At 39.5% G+C, this 22,752-nt stretch overlaps 1 long non-coding RNA gene across 2 annotated transcripts in view; it reads left to right on the forward strand.

Annotated features, from left to right (window-relative positions):
- Positions 1-22,752, forward strand: part of LOC131486728 (uncharacterized) — a 502,029-nt gene that overhangs the window by 170,197 nt on the left and 309,080 nt on the right. For both annotated transcript variants that reach the window (XR_009249403.1, XR_009249405.1), the window contains exon 3: positions 3,707-3,809. This is a non-coding gene — a long non-coding RNA (uncharacterized LOC131486728). The remainder of the gene's footprint in view (positions 1-3,706; positions 3,810-22,752) is intronic.

The raw sequence follows: 22,752 nt of genomic DNA on the forward strand, positions 1-22,752 counted from the left end.
GCTGGGAGACAGGGCCTTCACTGTATTCGTTTTCCCCTCTTTAGTTATTTTCACTACTTAAATATGGAATTATGGTATGTATTTATATTTATTCTATTCAAAAAATCAAGTACTTGAGGAAGTAAAAGAATTCTGTGATGAAACCGTGGGGAGGAGGCACGTGGGTCCTCAAATGCTGCTCTACGACACAAAGCCAAAGTGTTGCCACCACGGGTTCTCGCATCACACGTGTCGATCGCTGTGCCTTCTTTCTGGGGCAGGTGAATTCTGATGCTATATCAAACATCCGTATTATCACTAGCAGTGGAAAGCTAATAGGATATCTGTATGCTGTCAGTGGGAAAACGGTGGAAAGGTGAATCTAGGCAGGGACGAGTCTTCAGGGTAAGTGGGATTTTGTGAGGACAGGCACTGTCACATTCAAGGTGCACAGACTTTAGGCTCTGTTTCCCAAAGGTACGTGCCAGCCCCACATCTGGTTCTGGCATGCTAACGGTCAGCAGCTGAGTTGCAATAAAGATGAACGCTCGGAGATCTTCTCGTGTTAGTTATTAGACTGGTCGGTCAAGGGAACTTCATTGACAGAGAACAGCTGGTGTTTTCCAAAGGATTTGGTAATGTCTTCAGTGGTGTTCTGATGAATGTAATCGAAATACATGAGCTCTGTAACAGTATATTTAGGAAGATACATAACTGTTTATTATTTTCAAAAAGGAACGGATGAATGGATCCTTGTTTGAAAGAAAAAGGCGTCCTTGTGGGATAGACAGAGTTTTGTGGGCTGTGTTCTGTTTAAATTCTTAAATTTTGATTTCCTTCATCTATTTATTCTATAAAGGATTGTTGAGAACCCACCAAATGTGAGATTCTGCTAGTCTACTAAACATACTTAGGGGCACTGTGTCAACACACAAAATCACAGCCTAGAAGGGTCACTACCTCCAAAGCTAGAATCCCTGTGTGTGTGTGTATGTGTGTGTGTGTGTGTGTGTGTGTGTGTGTGTGTTTTCCCTCACTGTATTCAAGCAAAGAGCATGTCTTTCCTCCCCATTGAGGATCTTGGGTTCTGTTTACCATTAAGGCCCATCTCTGGGACAAATGATGCACAAATCATATTAACACATTTTATTAGGATGCCAAAGTTAAATACATACATATCCTGGTAAATTACTCACAATTATAACAGTTTAGAATTTGGACACATGTCACATTACTGGCCAAAGCAATTTGTGAAATAGTTGACGGAATGTATGGGATCCATCCATCCTTTCTTCTGTCAAATATGGTGATAATGGAGCTAATGGGATCTTGTTTGATTTCAGACTTTAAGTACACATTGCTCTGATATTTCTATTACGGTCTTAGGTCTGCGATCTTGAAAAGGAATTCACTACATAAATTAAGACAGTATTATTATGAAGAAGATGTTCAAGGGACACTTGCATAATAAAAGTTTATTAAATATATCTCTAGATAGGTTTTCAGCATATTTTGAAGCTTTTCCTATTAAAAAACACACAGTATTTTCCAGTAGAAAACCTTAAAACAGTTATTGCTACCTTCAGAATTATTACAGGTAAAGGTTTTATTATTTTGTTTGGAATATTAAACATTTATATATAGCATATGATTTTAAAGAGATCATCATGTGCAGAGTATTAACCACCATAACTCCTAGTGACTTAAACATTTATATATAGAGTGTGATTTTAAAGAAATCATCATGTACAGAATATTAACCACCGTAACTCCTAGTGACTTAAACCATCTTCAGGAAGAATTCTGAACACTAGTCCAGAAATCCTGCAGCAGGGGTGTAACAGGTTATATATATATGAAGCTATATATATAGCTTCCTCAAGGCAGGAAGGAGAATGTTCCATCTCACTCTGGGGAACTTGAGAAGAGTTATCATGTTTAATTCAAGTTTCCCTTCATGCTTACCTACTTGGCTCTGAGGAAGCCAAACCAGTTACCCAGAAATGTATACACAGAACTAAATTTCTGAAGCGGACAATACAAAGTTTCAGAATGATGCAATATGTAGAAGCAGGATGTATTTTTGGTACCCACCTCCGATTGATGGCCAACAGGCGATCCTTCCATTTTCACCCGTTCACAAGAAGCTTAGGGGCACACATAGACATACCCTCCCTCTAGGAATACTTTTGCTCTAGCATAAGCCAAAACGTGTGTGTGTGGGGGGGGGGGGAAGGTAAGGACAATCTGCAGACACTGCAGCTATGGGTATCGAGTGACCTTGAACTGCAGGTGAGTAATAACGGTGGTATACTGGGCCAGCAGGATGAATCCAGGTAGAGTGGGACCTGAAATTCATAGAGCTCAACATTACACACACAGAATTAGGGATGAGAGTGAATATTTACTAGGAACAAAAATAAATTACAAGTTATAAATTTTTAAAATCGTAATAAGCTTCTAAATGTAAACAAATCCAGGAAATAGTAATAATATTTTTCTTATTTAACTGCCTAGGACACCTTTACAATACTTTTAATCCTACACTTTTGGCTGCATACGCTTCGATGACTTTTTCCCAGTGTAACAGTTTTGTGATACCACTTTCTCTAGAGAAAATGGAAAGTGAATTCCTCTTCAGTTTTAGCATGGTTGATTGAAATTTGCTTTCATTACTAATTATAGAGAGAAGAGGGGCAGAAGCCCTTGTAGAAACTTGGACGGGGTCCTAGAAATATGTTAACATGTTTTCTTTTTTAATTCTGCACAATTACGATATTTTAACCGTAATCCATTCAGACCACTGTCTCTACTCCATCTTCTCCTGTCTCATTTGACCCCATGTCAGGTGGTATTCTTATGGCTGTTGGGGGCTTTAGAATCTAGATGAGGGAAATCGGAGGGTGTGTTTAGTTTGGGGTTAGGATGCATTGTGTGGTGTGCAGTCGCTTCTGCTTTTACTTGGATTACTTCATCACGGCGTGGGAACGGCTTCCAGCAATCACACCTCCGAATGTGTGTGAGACGAGTTACTGCACAGAAACAACCCAGTGCCCCCATGGCATACAGCTGATATAGGAAGAAACTATGTGGCAGTTTCCCTAAATTTGACAGTCATTCTAAAATTTTTATGGTATTATTATTATTATTATTATTATTATTATTTTAAAGTTTATTTATTTTGAGAGGGAGAGGGAGTGTGAGCAGGGGAGAGGAGAGAGAATCCCAAGCAGGCTCTGCAGTGTCAGCACAGAGAGCAGTGCTCGGCTCGATCCCAGGAACCGTGAGATGATGACCCGAGGTTAGACCAAGAAAGAGTCCCACGCTCAACCACCTGAGCCGCCCAGGTGCCCCTTACATGGTATTATTATTAATGAATTGTGAGGCTGTAGCTGAAAGTGTAATGAAGGGAAATCAGAGTTGAAAGAGACAGCGGTCTTGACCAACTTCAGTTAAATTATCTGATTTGTGAAAAGCCATTAGGGTCTATGATTCTGTTGCTGTGGTCCTTCCTGATGCCCACAGGCTCACTGGCCTCGTGGTAGACCCACCTCTGTGTACAACGACTGCTGGGCCCTTGGAGAGAGGTTCACAGCCTCAGTCTGTTACTTCAGTTGGGCCGGTGAGGACTACTTACTGGACCTTAGTGTCCTCACTCATTACATACTTGATTTGAAGAACCTGAGGGATTCATTTATTCCTGTGCTGACTGTCTGTTTCTTCCCAGGAGCAGGTTGGGTCCACACCATGTGCCCGAGAGAAGGTCCACGTGGATGAATGAAGCAGAAAAGGTTAAGAAGGCAGATCTGTGAGAAGGAGCCTCACTCGTGGTAAGGATGTTGATACTTGTTTAGATTTCAAGGAGCTGACTTTAGGATTTTAAGCTGGGGAATGATGTGCTATGATGATATACTTTGTCCATGTGGAGAACAGACATGTTTTAAATCCACTTGTTTTATGGACCATGTCCTCTGTGCCAGGCAAGGTGGTGATCACCAGGAACCTGTGCTTTCTTCTGTAGTCCTCCCAGCAGCCTTCCGCAGTGGTGATCGTGGTCCCCAGGTTGCGGTTATGGAAACTAGAGACTTAGAAAAATTAACCCGTGGAAGGCCAACCAGTTCCATCCTGACAAAATGGAATTTACACCCGGGTCTGTGACTCAACAGCCCCTTCTTCAAGTGCTGATTCCCAGTGTCCCCGCGTCGGGACTTGGGACTCAGACCCCTGCCCTGTCACTGGCATTAGCAAGGCGCTTCCACACCATTTGGAAGAATATTATTGGAAACTTCTTGTCTGTGCTCCAGATTCTTCTGTGGGGAGAAATAGGCTTGCCTTTTAAATTGAGAACATTTTCAAATGTTTTGGCAGTTGGCTCAGTAAAGAAAAGGTGTTCTTTTGCAGTGAAATTGGAGTGTGGCTTTTTGCAAATGTGATGGTATTTTAAAATGGCTCCTTCAAAAGGAGTATTTTCAGAAAATATCAAAATAGACTTAAGCTCCTTGTGTCATGAAGCTGAAACACGGTCTTGATATACTTTCAAAATGTTTCCCTGTATAACAGATGCTTACGTATCACAGTAAGCTCATGATGGGGGAAGAGGAGGGGGAGGACAGAGGCCAGCCCACAGGCTCTCCGGCCATAACTCCAGGTCGTGGTTAGCTTTTCCATACCAACGGTCTCCTACAAATCTCCCTGATTCCTTCCTTTTTCTCTCCTCCAGCATTCAATCTGTATCAGAAATTCCTGGCATAAATATAAGTGCTAATCAGATAAAATGAATCAGAATATCTGGTAGGAGATTCTGACTCCTCTCCTCAAAGGCTTTTTCTCTTTAAAGAAAAAATAGGGACTCTTTTACTTTATTGAAGATCATTTTAAACCCAATTCTTTGTTTTGTTTTTCTTTTTGACCACCTTCACCCATTTGCCTACTCGGGTCTGTCTCCTTGGGCTAAACCAACTGGGAACCTTCCTCAAGGTATGAAATATTTGCCTACTCTGCTGTGCAGGCTTTACGGTTTCCACGTAGAAATCCTAAGCGAAGAACGAATGGCAGCCCTTGGCAGATCCCCTAAAACAACTTGGGTTTAATACAGGCAAATCGAATACTCCTAGATTCATACAGGAGCAATGTAATAATTTTAAAAGGCAGAGCATGGAGATGGGCCACGGAAAGAGAGCAGATGCAGGCAGGGCTGTTTGAGGTCCCCTGTGGCGGGGGGGAGGCTTGCATCCAGACTTTCCAGGGCACATCACCAGCATCGGAGCCACCTGGATCATGTAGTGACACGGGGAGTCTCTGTGGCTATTTCTACAGTCAGGCACCGCCTCCCTTTCTCCTTTTCCTTCAGCCAGGGAGACCTGGAGATTATTCCATTTTCTGTGATATTCAAAACAAAAAAAAATGGTTTTCTGATTGATTTCATGGTCATGTCTCATCACTAGGACTTTATTCTCTGAAGATAGAACCCCCCTATTTCTTCACTAAGTGATTCTTTTCTTAACTTTGGCCATTAAGACTTACCATCCAATGTTTTCACTTGGCCAGCCAAATACGAGCAGGTACGCAGCAGCACTGAGGCCAGGGCACCATGTGGGAAGTACAACCTCAGCTACTGTTGTGAGTTTTCCTATCCTCTGTCAGTCATCCCAGGCCGGTAGTACCACGGCCTGGCTTTTTATTCATTCTTCTTTTGGTTAATCAACCTGTAAAATGGAACACTTACACAGAAGTCAATGACACTGAAGTACGGGAAAGAATCTGTAATCAGTTGGAAAGATTTGAATTTCTGGAAGCACTGTAGATGTCGGGCCTGGTTGGGAACAACCGATTGTCACTTTAAATCGCTCAGCATTTCAGACAGAAAACCATCCAGTTATTTTAACGGCCTCAGAAATGGGAATACATTCTGCATGCAAGTTAACTTACAGAAAAATGTAGGTTGCTGTGTGACTCTTTTAAGGATAACCTGCCTGTTTTCGGCCCTACTTTAATAGAAGTTAATTTTAAAGAATATTTTAAGTAATGTTTTGACTAAAACCTCTCGCATCTGATGAAACCATATGACAAATGGGTCTGTGAGTTGACGTTACAAAAGGAAAACTATTTTTGAAGACTTGCAGAGGTGTTAATCCCGAAGCTGACAGTTTTATTTATTTTTATTTTTTTAAGTTTTTATTTATATTTGACAAAGAGAACAAGTGTGAGCTGGGGAGGGACAGACAGAGAGGGAGACACTGGATCGGAAGCAGGCTCCAGGCTCCGAGCTGTCAGCCCAGAGCCCGACACAGGGCTCGAACTCATGAACCCTGAGATCACGACCTGGGCCGAAGTCGGATGCTCAGTTGGCTGAGCCACCCAGGCGCCCCAGAAGTTGACAGTTTTAATTGTTGACAGTCTCTGCTGGGACACAGTTGAAATCTCATACCAAAGTAACAGCCAATAAATGGACAATGGCTGTGATTTCTGTGACTGAATACCAGTTATACTAAGCAATTATATTCTGGAAGGCTGTGCTGCCCAATGCTTGGTATTTGCTAAGCGTGTGTGGCTATTGGGCATTTGAAATGTGAATGGCCTGAATGCAGACAAGTTGGAAATATAGAATAAACACTGGCTTTAAGGATTTTCTGTGAGGGGCACCTGGGTGGCTCAGTTGGTGAAGTGTGCCTGACTTTTGGTTTCGGCTCAGGTCATGATCTTACGGTTTATGAGTTCGAGCCTTGCATCGGACTCTGCATTGACAACGTGAAGCCTGCTTGAGATTGTCTCTCTCCCTCTCTCTCTGCCTCCCCGCTGCTTCCTTGCTCTCAAAATAAATAAATAAATTTATAAAACAAAGACTTTCTGTGAAAAAATGTCAACATAATTTTTGTTAGAATATAGGAGGAAATAGTATTTTGGGTATATTGAGTTACATAAAATACGTGTAAGTTTATTTCACTTATTACTGCCTTTTAAATGTCAGTAGTAGAATATTTAAAATTCCATGTGTGGCTTATAATTGTGGCTTTCATTGCAATTCTGCTGGGCAGCACTGCTCCAAGGAGACTGATAGATGCAAATACATTGTTAAGAGTGAATTCATGGGGCACCTGCATGGCCCAGTTGGTTAAGCGTCCAACTTCGGCTCAGGTCTTGATTTTGGTGTTTGTGGGTTCGAGCCCCATGTTGGGCTCTGTGCTGACAGCTCACAGCCTGGAGCCTGCTTCACATTCTGTCACCTTCTCTCTCTGTCCTTCTCCTACTCATGCTCTGTCTGTTGCTGTCTCTCAAAAACGAATAAATGTTAAAAAAAATTTAAAAAGAGTGAATTCACATTCCTTTGAACAAACGTGGCAGTTTTATTAACCTTTGGGACACGTCTGAGAAACTGTTCTGTACTTTGCCTTGTAATTCTCTCCTTCTGGTAACTGATCCTTATTAACATACATACACATTTCCCCGCCCCACACACTGTATCTTCAAAAGAAGGGGGAAGAAACCAGGTGACTGATCTCCTGGAAGGAGAACTGGAATGAGATTCGGAAGATGTGGCTTGTAGTTAAAATTTCTACCAACAGCTCTCTGTACTGACAGTAGGCACTTAGTTGACCAGTTCTGGGTTTTCCAGTCTGCAATGACCCTCTCCTGCCCTAAAACAAACACTACAGGTGCAGGAGTGACAGGAAAATTGATGAAGAAGCTGAACTTGGGTGGAAGAATTGGAAAGAAGGCGCCACTGGTACCTAGAGCAAGGTCCCTCTTCAGCTGTATGGAGACAGGCATCCACAGGGAAAGATTTCCTGTTGGTTTCTACCCTCTGCGCATACATTTTATCTGCACAGGAAGAAATACATCCCTCTCCTCCCAAGGCAGTCCCCTGTGAAAGGAATTCCTTCTCTGCAAACTACCATAGATCATGGTTGTGGCCTTCCCACGAGCCATCCCTCCGCTTACGTGGGGTCGTGGGCTCACCCAGCCCAGCGCTATCTGTTGTCCTGCTCACAGGCAGCAAATTCTCCTCCCGGTGATGTTGCATCTGTCCCCTTCCTGACTGGCCTTCTGAATGTGCACCCCTGCCTTCAGGTCAAGATCCATGGCCATGTGTCTGGGCCTTCCAACCTCTCGTTTCCAAGGCTCTTGAGGCTATGCTGCCCTTGCTGCGAGTGCGCTCGTAGGTTCCGACTCCCTGGCAAGGCAGAGATGGGTCTGTGGGGGGATGCGGGATGAGGCGGTTGCAGGAGGAGAGGTTTGTCGCTGGGGGCTGAGAAGGAACAGGGACAGGTGACAAGGAGAATGATAAGAAGAGGGAAAACCTCCCTGACCCACAGCATGAGTGTCTCCTTTCCTCATTTACTGACTCAACTCATTTAATGGTCTTTACTGAATACCGGACAGACTATGGACCTATGAGTACATATGTGCAGACAGAACGTCTTCTCTGCCCTTAGAAATCTTTAATTTGCAAAATCATCTGAACTTGTTTCTGGATCAAAATAGGAGGTCCCGTTTTGGTTCTTGATACATGTGATGATTAATACTGCATTTCTATTGTTCTATACAACCTTGCTCTACTCTAGAACGTACCCCAACTCTATATTTTACTACCGCAAATCAACTACACTTCAGTTTATCCATAAAATAAATAATGAAAAAAGAAAAAAGAAAAGAAGCTGAAAAACATCTAAAGTCTGAAATTATATGGATTGATCAGAGCCTGTCTTTTGTACTTAAACGTTAGATAGTCTCGGGCTTCAGAAAGCATTGGATGTAATCAGGTATAATTTATTTTGTTGTTTTAAGTATGCTTTTTACTTATACATTTATGGTTTCCTCAAACTCACACACATACATACACATCTAAGTTGGTCACTGTTGATTTTCATTACTGTTTATATTTTTTATTTAATTCTCTATTAAATTATACTCTCTTACGATATCACTAACAGTTCTTTCTGGGATCCTCATGTGAGCCCACACATTGTGTCTGATTCCCTCTCATGATTCCTCGGGAAGCCTTCAATTGTCACTGCTCTGGGGACTCTCCTGGTGGCCGTATCCCCATGCTGCCTTCACCGAGTGCCTGGCCATGAATTCATCCTCCCACATTCTCCACTGAGGCCACCTTAACTCCATCTACCTCTGACAAGTATTTGTAATCAGAATATTCAGAGGAAAATGAAAGGCTTCAAGTAAATAAACCTGGGGTTTTCCCTGCCTTAGTCCAAGAATCAGAGGTTTTTATCTACTTTAATAAAGAAGAATTGTCAATGCTCCTCCAGACACTTTCATTTATAACTTCATAAGACCATGTGAGTAGACTATATGTAAATACAACAAACATAAGAACCAACCCAGCCTGCCCCACACTTTCCAGGGGATCTTCAAATTGTAAATGCCTTCGAGCCCTCCAGAAAAGCTTCCCCACACTGTTGCACTTAGTAGGTATGAACACCAGTAAGAAGAAATTCCCTAGCGTGCAACCAGGGACAAGTGGCAGCCAGGCTCTGTTACAAAGCCTGCAAGCTGGGTCCTCTTGTGGACCATCTTAGCTGAGAAGAAAGTATGAGGCCTAGTCCTGGTGTGGAGATTACAGGAGAGGTCTAGGGAAGGAGCCATTTGACTGCCAAGGAGCCATGGAGAAGGAGAATCAGGGGTACGGGAGACTCTGTTGTGTCTGCAACTAAGTGGCGAAGTTGGAAATGATTAAGGGGGGAGAGCCTTCAGTTGTAGGAACTGAAGTTTTGTCACAAGGAGATAACAGAGGTGCCCTCGATTCCCAAGGCGCGTGGCTGTGCTGTGAGCGCAAGGGCACATAAAGGGGGGAGGGGAGCACCTGGAGAAGCCCAGCCTGGGGTCCCTGGGTCATCATCCTACACCAGGAAACGAAAAGCAAACCCACCTGCAAGCTCTGGGCAGCACAGATGATTTCCTTGTGTAGTTTAGTAGTTGGTGTGTGGAGTTTACATAAGGACTCAGCATGACATTTATTACCCAAAGAATTTCTGGCTGATATGTGCTACATGTATACGGATGCTTGACCTCAAAATAAACAGAAGGGAGGAGAGGAAAGGGTTTTGGTGATGATGTCTTTGGAAGTACTTCCAGAAGGAGAGTTGCTCAGCGTTAGTGGTTACATCCCTCCCTCCCCCATAACAGTGTCTTGAGCCAGCAGGTTACAAATCTGTGTTTCTCCCATCCCCCCACCATGCCATCCCTGCCTAGGAGACCAGTAAGGACAGGAAGGCGCAGAATTTGAATGAGCCACTTGAATACAGATGACTGAACGCCAAACATCATCATTCTCATTTCTTCATATAATAGAAACTGTGACCTTAAGGGAAAGGATCCTAGGTAACAATGTGACTAGTGACATAAATGTTACAATACTGTATAACAATTAATCACTCTATACTTGGACATCATTGTTGTGGCATTTATAACAAAAAACTTCTCTGCTCGCTCCTTTGTATTACATTCACATACTTAGTTGTGTCTGTTTGTCTTAGACGAAGCTGGATCTTGGATAAATGTGTTTTAGTAAAACTATTGCAGATTCCACTTTCACTCTGCAGAAGCAGTCGGCCTACTGCTGAGTGATTTATTTAAGTCTTAGATAAAATAATCATTGCTTTCTCACAAGCAATAAAATTGCTTTGCTTACATGGGGAGACAGAGAAAAACAAAACTAACAAAAAATGCTTAGTGGAGATTAAAAGACTGCTTAAACCAAAAACCATGTGCATATCAATTTTTACAGTGAGCGAGGTGGAAAGAATTATTTCTAGGAGGAAAAAAAAACACACCTGAATATGGGGTACACCTGGGCGGGGGGGTGGGTTGTGCCATGTCCTGTGCGTAAGTGTAAGCATGAAACCATGAAACCGTGGGGTTAGGTTGGAGCTGGTCAAAAGCAGCTTGCAAATTTTGCAAGGAGTGATTTGCTCATTCGTCAGTGATTCTCAGCCGTTCACACAACTGAAGGAACCTGTACTGTTTACAAAGTCATATGATTTTAATTTTAAAAAGCCTTGAGATTCTCAGAGATGTAAAGAGATGTAAAGAGATGACAGATTAATAGACTTCTCATGCAGCCTAATACTTGAGCAAATCCTTAAAGCTGCCTTCTGCTAAATTAATACGAAGAAGAAGTGTGGCTTGCCACCGTCCTGCCAGCTTATGTTATCCATCTGATTGGCTTGTGACTTGTTGCTGGATTATGATTAAAGCAGGGGGGAACAGATGGGTGATATAGGTTGTTTCTCCTACAAATCCAGAGAACACATCCTGAGTCAATTAGACCTAAACAATAATGTTTCCCCATCTAAATTTCCTTCTCTTTGTATGGCACCTTTGAAATGAAAATTAAAACTGTAGTAAGATATCACCTCACACCTGTTAGCATGGCCATCTTCTATTTTTGATAGAGAGAGAGAGAAACAGAGAAAGACAGAGTACAATCAGGGTAGGGGCAGAGACAGAGGGAGACATACGATCTGAAGCAGGCTCCAGGTTCTGAGCTGTCAGCACAGAGCCCAACATGGGGCTCGAACCCACAAACAACGAGATCATGACCTGAACTGAAGTCAGATGCTTAACTGACTGAGTCACCCAGGTGCCCTAGTATGGCCGTCTTCTAAAAGACAAGAGATAACGAAAGCTGGCAAGGATATGGAGAAAAAGGAACTCATGTGCATCGTTGCTGGGAGTGCAGACTGGTGTAGGTGCTTTGGAAAACCTGGAGGATCCTCAAAAAATTAAAAATAGAATTAACCCTATGCGCCAGCAATCCCACTTCTGGGAATGTATCCAAAGGAAACAAAACACTAACATGAAAAGGTATCTGAACCCCCATGTCCATAGTAGCATTATGTATAAAAAGTAAAATGTGTGGGGCGCCTGGGTGGCGCAGTCGGTTAAGCGTCCGACTTCAGCCAGGTCACGATCTCGCGGTCCGTGAGTTCGAGCCCCGCGTCAGGCTCTGGGCTGATGGCTCGGAGCCTGGAGCCTGTTTCCGATTCTGTGTCTCTCTCTCTCTCTGCCCCTCCCCCGTTCATGCTCTGTCTCTCTGTCCCAAAAATAAATAAATTAAAAAAAGTTGAAAAAAAAAAATTAAAAAAAAAAAAAAAAGTAAAATGTGAAAACAATCTAAGTGTCCATCAGTGGACGAATGGATAAGGAAGTTTGTGTGTGTGTGTGTGTGTGTGTGTGTGTGTGTGTGTGTGTGTTATGCAATATAACAGTCATTGTGGGGGAGGGACAAGGAAATCCTGCCATTTGGAACAACATGGATGGACTTTAAAAGTATTATGCTAAATGAAATAAGCCAGACAGAGAAAAACAAATACCGTATGATATCACTTATATATAGAATATAAAAAAAAATTTCTAACCATATGTGATCTACAAGAGACTCACTTTAGATCCAAAAACGCAAATAGGTTGAAAGTGAAAGGCTAGAAAAAGATTTTCCATGAATATAATAACCAGAAGAGAGCAAAGGGGGTACATTTTTATCAGGCAAAGAGTCTATAAATTGAAAAAAAAACTTTACAAAAGACAAAGAAGGCCATCATCAATTAGTAAAAATTTCAATATAGGAAGAAGCTATAACAATTAAAGTATTTACACACCTAATAACAGGGCACCAAAATGTATGAAGCAAAAATCTACAAAATTGAAGACAGAAATAGTTCTACAGAATTAGTTGGAGACTTCAATATCCCACTCTCAATATGGATAGAACAGTTAATCAGAAGATAAGGAAACAAATAGAGGACTTGGACAACACAACAAACCAATTCGATCCATCAGACATAGAGAGAACACTTTACCCAACAACAAGTCTTCTGAAGTATGTATTGATACCTTTCCCAGGTTAGAGCTCATGTTAGGTCCACAAAATAATTCTCCATAAAATGTAAAGGATGCTATCATATAAAGGATCTTCTCTGATCATTATGTGATAAAGTTAGACATCAATAACAGAACACGAACAAAAATTATAAGTATGTAGAAATAGAAAAAAAATATATATTCTTAAACAATTAGTGGATCAAAGAAGAAAATAACAAGGGGGATTATAAAATATTTAGGGCTGAATGAAAATAAAAACATAGCATACCAAGATCTATGGGATGCAGCAAAAGCAGCACTAATGGGAAATTTCATAGCTGTAAATGCTTACATTAAAAAATGAGAAACATCTCAAATCAGCAGCCTAGCTTTAAAATATAAGTAACGAAAAAGAACAATCTAAACTGGAAGCATGCGGTAGAAAAAAAAAATACAGATTAAAGCAGAGGTAAATGAAATAGAAAAATTTAAATAGAGAAAATTAATGAAACCAAAAGTTGCTTCTTTGAAAAAAATCAAAATACTTGTCAAACCTTTAACTAGGTAGACTAAGGAAACAGAGGACTCAAATTACTAAAGTTAGAAATGAAATTGGGGGCATTACTACTGATTCTACAGAAATAAAAAGGATTATAAGAAAGTACTAAGATGAACTGCACACCAACAAATTGGGTAATAAAGATGAAATAACCAGATATCTAATAACAAAAAAAATTCTAAAATTAAATCAATAAGGAATAGAAAATCTGAATAGACCTATAAGTAGAAAAGGAGATCAAAACAGTAAATAATATTACAAATAAAATCAAAATGGATTCAGTGACGAGTTCTAACATTTGAAGAATAACACCAGCCTTCTTAAACTTTTCAAAAACAAAATTGGAGAGAAAAGAACTCTTCAATACTTATTCATTTTTTGAGGACATTTTCCTGATACCAAAGATAGACACAGACACCAGAAGGAAAGAATACTACAAACCATTGAAGATTGATGTAAAATCCTCAACAAAATTCTACCAAACTTAATTCAGCATATTAAAAGGATTACATATCTTGAGCAAGTGGGATTTATTTCTGGAATTCATGGATGGCTCACCATATGAGAATCCATCAAATGTAATATGCCACATAATACAAAACGAAGGGGCAAAAAACACATGCCATCTTGATGCATAAAAAGCATTTGACAAAACCCAACACCCTTTAAAAAAATCAACAAACTAGGAATAAAAGGAAAATATATCTCCACCTAGTGAAATCAGTTTTTGGAAAACTGACAGTGAACGTCATACTCAATGATGGAATACTGAAAGCTTGTTTTCTAAGATCAGGCACAAGGCAAGAGTGACTGCTTTCACTACTTCTAGTTAATATAGTACTAGAAGTTCTTTCCAGAGCACTTAGGCAGGAGAAAAAAAAGATGGCATCCACATAAGAAAGGAAGAAATGAAATAATGTCTGCTGGTGATATATGTAGAAAGGCATAAAAATTCCGCAAAAAGTTATTAGAAGTAATAAATAAATTTGGCAATTTAACGATAAAAAGTCAACACATGGAAATTAGTTGCATTTTGGAGAGTGACATCAGATGGCAACACAGTTCTTTCCTGACTTCAGCCTCCCTTACAGGAAGACAAACCAGCAACTCCCCATAGTCAAGACACCACTGTAATTATTCCAGAGCCCAGTGGTGAGGTTGAAGCATCCCCCAGACAACAGACTAAGAAGGATCACATTAGAAGTGTAAGAGCAGTTTCATTTAAACAGCACCACCCATTCTTCAGGCTGGCACACCACCAAACCACGAGCACCCTGTTAGGCCTATAAAGTTAATCCAGTAGGAAAAACAGAACCCAAGGTGGACACCCAGCTTTCCCAGCATTTCATGATAATTCCTGGGAGGTTCACTTGGGTCTCACTTCACAGGGCTTACTGGGGGAACCTCACAGAGTGATTCATTGGCATATTCTATAAGTTCTGCAGTCCAGTATCCCAAGCTGAGCTGACTGATGAAGGTGCTTCTCTGCCAACACTTGTAAAATCTGTTACAGACTAATGAATTCAGAAAATTTGAGGAGAGAAAGTTAACATGCAAAAATTAGTGATGTTTCTGTACACTAACAACAAACTGTCTGAAAAAGGAATAAAGAAAACAGTTACGGGGCGCCTGGGTGGCGCAGTCGGTTAAGCGTCCGACTTCAGCCAGGTCACGATCTCGCGGTCCGTGAGTTCGAGCCCCGCGTCAGGCTCTGGGCTGATGGCTCGGAGCCTGGAGCCTGTTTCCGATTCTGTGTCTCCCTCTCTCTCTGCCCCTCCCCCGTTCATGCTCTGTCTCTCTCTGTCCCAAAAATAAATAAAAAACGTTGAAAAAAAAAATTAAAAAAAAAAAAAAAAAGAAAACAGTTACACTCACAGTGGTTACAAAAAAAAAAGAGAGAGAAAGAAAGAGAAAGAAAGAAAGAAGGGAAGGAAGGAAGAAAAGAAAAGAAGACAAAAGAAAGGAGAAAACAAACCAACAAAAAATGTAGGAATAAACTTAACCAAGGAGGTGAAAGATCCATACACTGAAAACCATAAAACATTGATTAAAGAAATTGAAGAAGACACAAATAAATGGAAATATATCCCATATTCATGAAATAAAAGAATTGACATTTTTTAAGTGTTTGTACTAACCACAGACATATGTAAGTTCAGTGTAATCCCTACCAAAATTACAATGGCATTTTTTATAGAAGTAGAAATAACAGTCCTAAAATTCATGTGAGGCCACCAAAGACCTTGAATAGCCAAAACGATTCTGAGAAAGTAGAACAAAACCAGAGGAATTACACTTCTTGACTTCTAACGATACTACGAAACTCTAGTAATCAAAACAGTGTGGTACTGGCATAAAAACACATAGACCAATGGTAAAGAATCAAGAACCCACAAGTGAACCCATGCATGTATGGTCAGCTGATTTAGGACAGGGAGCCAATAATACTCAATGGGGAGAAGATGGTCTCTTCAGTAAATGGTGCTGGAAAACTTTGATAACCAAATGCAAAACATTGAAAAGAGGCTCCAAACTTAACACCACTAAGAAAAATTAACTTAAAATGGATCTAGTAATAATTAATATCTGAAGCTATAGAACTAGAAGAAAACCGGGACAAGCTTTTTGATATTTAACTGGGAAATGATTTTTTTTTTGAAATTATACCAAAATCACAAGCAACAAAAGAAAAAACTCATTCATTGGGACTACACTACACTAAAAGCTTCTGCACTGCAAAAGAAATGATCAGCAAACACAAAGGTAACCTATAGAATGAGAGAAAATATTTGGAAACCATATATATCTGATAAGGGGTTAATATCCAAACTATATAAAGAACTCCTGTAACTCAACAACAACAACAACAAAAACAAGTAATCCAGTTATAAATGGGCAAGGGACCTGCATAGAGAAAATATACAAGAAAATATAAGAAAATATACAAATGGCCAACAGGGACAGGAATGGCGCTCAACATCACTGATGATCAGGAAAAGGCAAATTAAAACTACAATGAGATATCACCTCAATCTGTTAAATTGGCTATTATCCCAGAGACTGGAGATTTTAAGTGCTGGTGAGGATGTAAAAAGAAAAGGGAATGCTTGTGTGCTGTTGGTAGGAATGTACGTTGGTACAGACATTATGGAAAACCGTATGGAGGTTCCTCAAAAAACTTAAAATATAATTACCATGTGATTCATCAGTCTCACTTCTGGGTATAAATTGAAGGAAATGTAATCACTATTTAGAAGTAATATTGGCATTACTATGTTCCTTACAGCATTATTTATAATAGCTAAGATCTGGAAACAATCTAAGTATTTATTGATACATAAATCAATAAAGAATATGTGATGTGATATATATATATCATATATATCATATGATATATATATATGTATATATGTATATATATATGATATATATATCACAAAATGAAAGAAATCAGAGAATGTCAAACTCTGTATGATTTCACTTATATTTGGCATCTAAAAAGCTACTCATAAAAACAGAGTAAATTAGTGATGACCCGGAGCAGGGCATGGGGTAAATGGGTGAAGGTGGTCAAAAGATATAAACTTACAGTTCTAAAATTAATAAGTTTTGGAGAACTCATGTACAAGGTGGTCAGTATACTTATCGATACTGTATTGCATAATTGAAAGTTGCTAAGTGAGTAGATCTTTAAAGATCTCACACACATACACACACACATGGTGACTTGTAAGGTATTGAATGTGCTAACTAACCTTATCATGGTAAACATTTTACAATGTATACATCTGTCAAATCACATTGTACACCTTGATCATTTCAAAATGTTTTGTGTCAATTGTATCTCAATAAAAATCAGAAAATAATTAGTTGCATTTATATATGCCAATAATGAATAATCCAAAAATGAAATTATGAAAACAAGTCCATTTATAATAGCATCAAAAAATAAAATAGTTAGCAATTAACCAATGAAGTGAAACGTTTATACAATGCAAAAACATTGACTAAAAAAAATTTAAAGAAGACATAAATAAATGGAAACTCATCCCATATTCATGGATTGGAAGACGTAATATTGTTGACAATATTGCCCAAAGCAATCTACAGATTCAGTGTAATCCCTATCAAAATCCTACAAATTTGTTTCTAGAATTAAGAAAAGTCCTAAAATTCAATTTCAAGGAACCTCATAGAGCCAAAGATTGATTGATTTAGAGAGCATGAGTCAGGGATAGAGGCAGAGGGAAAGAATGTTAAACAGGCTCTATGATCAGCACAGAGCCCAGCAGGGGACTCGATCCAAAGACCCTGGGATCATGACCTGAGCTGAAACCAACCTAGGTGGTTCAGCTGGATGCTCAACCAGCTGAACCATCTAGGTGACCCTCTGAAGTGATCTTTAAAAAGAACCATGCTCTTCAGACTCATACTGTCTCATTTCAAAATGTAACTACAAAGCTAGTGATCAAAAGAATGTAGTACTGGCATAAAGACAGACGTAGTGATCAGTGGAATACAATAGAGAGTAGAAATAAATCCTTGAATATAGTTTGAAGTGCTTTTTGACAAAGATACCAAGACCATTCAACAGGGAGGGATGGTATTTTCAATAAAAGGTTCTGGAAAAACTGGGTATCCACATGCAAAGAATGAATTTAAACACTTCACACCACATACAAAAATAAACTAGAAATCAATCTAAGACTTAAATGTAAGACCTAACACTCTACAGCTGTCAGAACAGAGCAAAATCTTCGCAACGTGGGATTTGGAAATGATTTCTTGAATATGACACCCAAAGCATAGACAACAGCAACAAAAAAAACAGATAAATTGGATTTAATGAAATTAAAAATTTTGTAAATTAAAAGACACTGTCAACTGAGTAAAAAGGCAGCGTGCACAATGGGAGAAAATATTTGGACACAGTACCTCTGCTGTGGGAGTTATATCTGGGATATATAGAGAACTACTAAACTCAACACTAGCGCCACAAAACAGCAATAACAAAACAGTTCAAAAATGGGCAAAAGATTTCAATAGACATTTCTCAAAAAATGGTATTCTGATGACCAACAAGCACATAAAAAGATGTTCAACGTCAGTAATCACTAAGGAAATGCAAATCGAAACTATTTGAGATATGATCTCACACCCACTAAGATGACTATTGTAAAATTAACAAAAAACCATAAAATGACAAGTATTGGCAGAGATGTGGAATAATGTGCTTACTTTCACATTGCTGGGAATGCAAAATGGTACAACTGTTGTGGGTGGGAAATAGTTGATATTTTCTCCAAAAGTTGGGAATAGAATTACCATATGATCCAGCAATTTGACTTCTGGGTAATTGAAGAATCTAGCATTATTCACAATAGTTAAATTGTGCAAGTAACCCAAATGTCCATCAGTAGATGAATGGATAAGCACAATGTGATACACACACACACACACACACTGCAATATTATTCAGCCTTAAAAAGGAAGGACATTGTGGCATATATGCTAAAACATGGATGGACTTTGAAGTCATTATGCTAATTAAAATAAGCCAGTCACAAATAGGCAAAGGATGTTTAATTCCAGTTATATTACACTTACGTAGAATAGCCAAAATCATAGAGACAGAAAATATAATAGAGGCTCCTGGGGGTTAGCAGAAGAGGGGAATGAAGAGTTATTATGTAATGGGTAGAGAGTCTCAGTATTACAAGATAAAAAGAGTTATGGAAATGGATGATGGAGATGGTAACACAACACTGTGAATATTCTTGATATGGTTTAACTGTTAACTGTAAAAATGGTTAAGATGATACATTTTATGCATTTTATTGTGTATTTTACCATAATTTAAAAAAACGTAAAAAGGACAGGTGGAACATGCTTATGGTATTAATACAGTTAGAATCCCATAAGGAGAAAATAGAGATAATGGGTCAAAAATATTTGAAGAGATGGAATCTAACAATTTTTAAACTAAAAAAATCAACATAGGGATTCCAGAAGCAGTTTGTTAGTAAACTTCTAACAAAACACATACAAAGGAAAGTATACGAAGTTACCTCAGATCAAAACTGCTTGAAAAGCAAAAGCAAATGTCTCTCTAGGGCTGGAAAAATAACAGCTACCAAGCAAAAATAGACACAATGAAAATATTCCTTAAAAATAATGTGAAATAACAATTTTCAGACAAAGACTGAAGAACATTGTCCCTAGCAGATTTCTCAGTAGAATTAAAAAAAAAAAAAAAAAAAAAAAAAAAAAGAATGAACAATGTATTCAGTCAGAGTCAGGAAGAAAATCACTCAAATTAAAACATGGAAACACAACTAGAAAAGGGTAGGGTCAAATGGAAAACAATAAGCCGAGAAAAGGGAAATACACAGATGAAAGTTTGTTTTGCAGCAATATCACAAAATGGTTAACTACAAAATTATATTAAACTATAATGAGATAAAGATGCTTATTATAATCTCTAGTGGAACAATTAAAGAATAGTTAAAATGTTTTGCTAACAAATTACTTACAGGACAGAAATGAATCACAGAAATTGTTTGATTCACCCAAAAGAAAGCAGCAATGACATAAAATGGAACAGAGCACAGATGGACCAAATGCAAAAAAATCTATAATAATAATATGATCACAAATGTTATCTATTTATATCTATATCAGTATTTAGTAATTATACTAAGTATGAATGGACTAAACCCTCCAAATAAAAGGCTAAACTTGTCAGATTTGATTTAAAAATTGTATGGTGCTTAAAAGTGATACATTAAAATAAGGCTGTACAATGTGAATTTAAGACACAACCAGATACTCAAGGATAAGTTACCCACCTCAAAATCTTTAGGTTAAATGCATTTCCACATATCCACTGTTTTTGCCAACTAAGGTAACATTCACAGCTCTAGGCTGTGGATATCTTTGAGAGGCCATTTTCCAACCTCCCCCAGATACGCATCCAGATGTCCTTTCCTATCGGAACCTGACTTTACTCTTGGAGACTCATAATCATATCTTGAGCCTGGTCTTCTGCATGGCTAGCCCTTCACCTGTAGGAAATGAGTTTCTCTTTAAACACTGTCAAGGAGTTGTGTCTTGATTTGATATTTGGCTGACAAAAGGCTTTCATTTTCCGTGTTCAATACGTCATTTACACCCAGATCTGATAATACTTTTAATTGCAACACCCCCCCCCCCCCCCGCATCTCTCCCCTGTATAGGAGATACTGCATATACTACTTAGACCCATCGCAGTTCACAGTGGGTGACAATCTTGGTGATATCCGTGCTACAGCATGGCACAGGGCATATACACTTCACTTAGCACCAGTGCCATGCTCATTAATAACATCTGACCATTGAGGAGTCTAACTCCAGGTTTCAGTCTTAGAGGATTATAAACTGCTTCCTAAAATGAACCGGTTTAGGTTACTGAATTTCACTTGTCTTAGAGTGAGTTCCTAAAAGACACACCCTGAAATTAGGATTCATGTGTAAGCCTTTTATTAAGAAAATGCTCTTGGGGAAAAACAGTACAGAGGCAAAGAAAGCAGGGAGGTGAAGGGAAAGAAAACAAGCAAGAGGACACTTCCAGACCAAGTTCTGAGGGAGGCAGTTCTAAAGCCATGCTACCCAGAAGCTCTGGAATGTAAATTATGCTTGGTTCCAGCTCAAGGCTTAGGAGCTGGTTTTTATTGTGCTGCACCCATCAGTTACTGGCTGCCCTGGGGAGACTTAACTCCCCATCACTGTAGTTCTGTGTATATGGAAAAAGGACAAAGAGGACCCAGGGACTTGAGAACAGTTTTCCAGAGATATGTTCCCAGAGCCAGCACACCAAAACCTGCAAGGGTCAGTAGAGAAGGTAAAGGATCTGAGGGTGTCTGAGCGTGTCATTGGCAGTGACAATGAACATGGTTAGTCGTGTGCCACCAGCACCTCCCTACTGCCCCCTACTTGCTCTTACCACCTTCTCATTGCTTTCCGAACATACCTGTCTTCAGCTGTGTTCGCCTTTCCTGTTCCCTCTCTTCAGAATGCTTATCTCTTGGATTTAAGAATGACTCCCTCTTGGCTCATAATAACCCCCCCAAGAAAGGCTTTCCATAACCACCATTTTCAGAATTATACTCTGCTCCCCACCATGAGCAACTTTGATAGGCTCCCTTCTCCTGCTATGTTTCCTTCATGACTCGTTACTTACAACATCTGAAGTTTATGTAGCTTGGCTTCAGATTCTCAGAATTATTACTTCCTGGCTTTGTACATTACCTTCTTTTTTCTTCTGTATCTTTATGTTTCCCATGTCAGGGCTTTTGTTAATATTAGATGGGGTAATGTGGGTAATGCATGTAAACTTCTGAGAAAAATTGTGCAGGCACACATCAGATGTCCAATATGTGCGAGTGAGGGTGTGATTACTGCCTTTTCCACTCAGGATCTGAGCTCCAGTAGGCACAAGGCTTTCATCTACTTTAACTGCTTGCTCTCAGTAAATAGAACCTTTCCTGGCACATAGTAGGTATTCCAAAACACTGGTGAATTAATTCATTTAATTAATTACACACGTTTATCTTTTTAACAAATTGATCCTTTCACTCTATGGTTTCTCCCAGCTTTTCTTCATAATCAGTAGTGATGTCGGTGGCTGAATTGATTGTGAAAGCAACTAAAATCAACAGATCAGCCATGCCTCAGAAACTCAATTTTCTGAGAGACTGCACTGCCCCTGCCCTGTGCTACCTCTGCGGAAGACGGTGAAGAAGTGAAATCGAGTGCAACAGATGGCATTTGAGTGCATGTGGCAATTACCCATTCTTTTGGAAAATTGGACACTGATTATTTTGGCAACAATTTTTATACTGCCACACTTCTACACTGGTTATTATTTTTTTTTTACTGGCAGCTTGTTTCATTGTCCATGTTTCACAAATTGACATCAGGAACAGTGGAGCAAATGACTCAGTGATGCCAACATGTCCCTTCCCTCGGCCACCATCTCATACCCCCTATGTTAGTAATTTGATTTAGGTGGAGTTAATTCTTCCCAGTTTGATAAAAAAATTAGAGTGATGACTGAAGCTACACTCATAAGTATCGCTTAACATCGATGAAGCACAAGTCCTTTGAAGGGATATCTTCCAGTCCCCAGTATTTCTAAATCATCCTTAGAAATCTTTGTCACAGTTAAATTTGATCCCCATTAATGTATTGGCCCCAGTGTAGACCAAATTATTTTCTATTTCCTTCCTAACTAGTTTTATTTTATTTTATTATTATTTTCACCATTTATTTCTTTTTGGGAGACAGAGAACAAGCTGGGGAGGGGCAGAGAGAGAGGGAGACACAGAATCCAAAGCAGGCTCCAGGCTCCGAGCTGTTAG

Source organism: Neofelis nebulosa, chromosome 10, assembly GCF_028018385.1.
Source record: "Neofelis nebulosa isolate mNeoNeb1 chromosome 10, mNeoNeb1.pri, whole genome shotgun sequence".
NCBI lineage: Eukaryota > Metazoa > Chordata > Mammalia > Carnivora > Felidae > Neofelis > Neofelis nebulosa.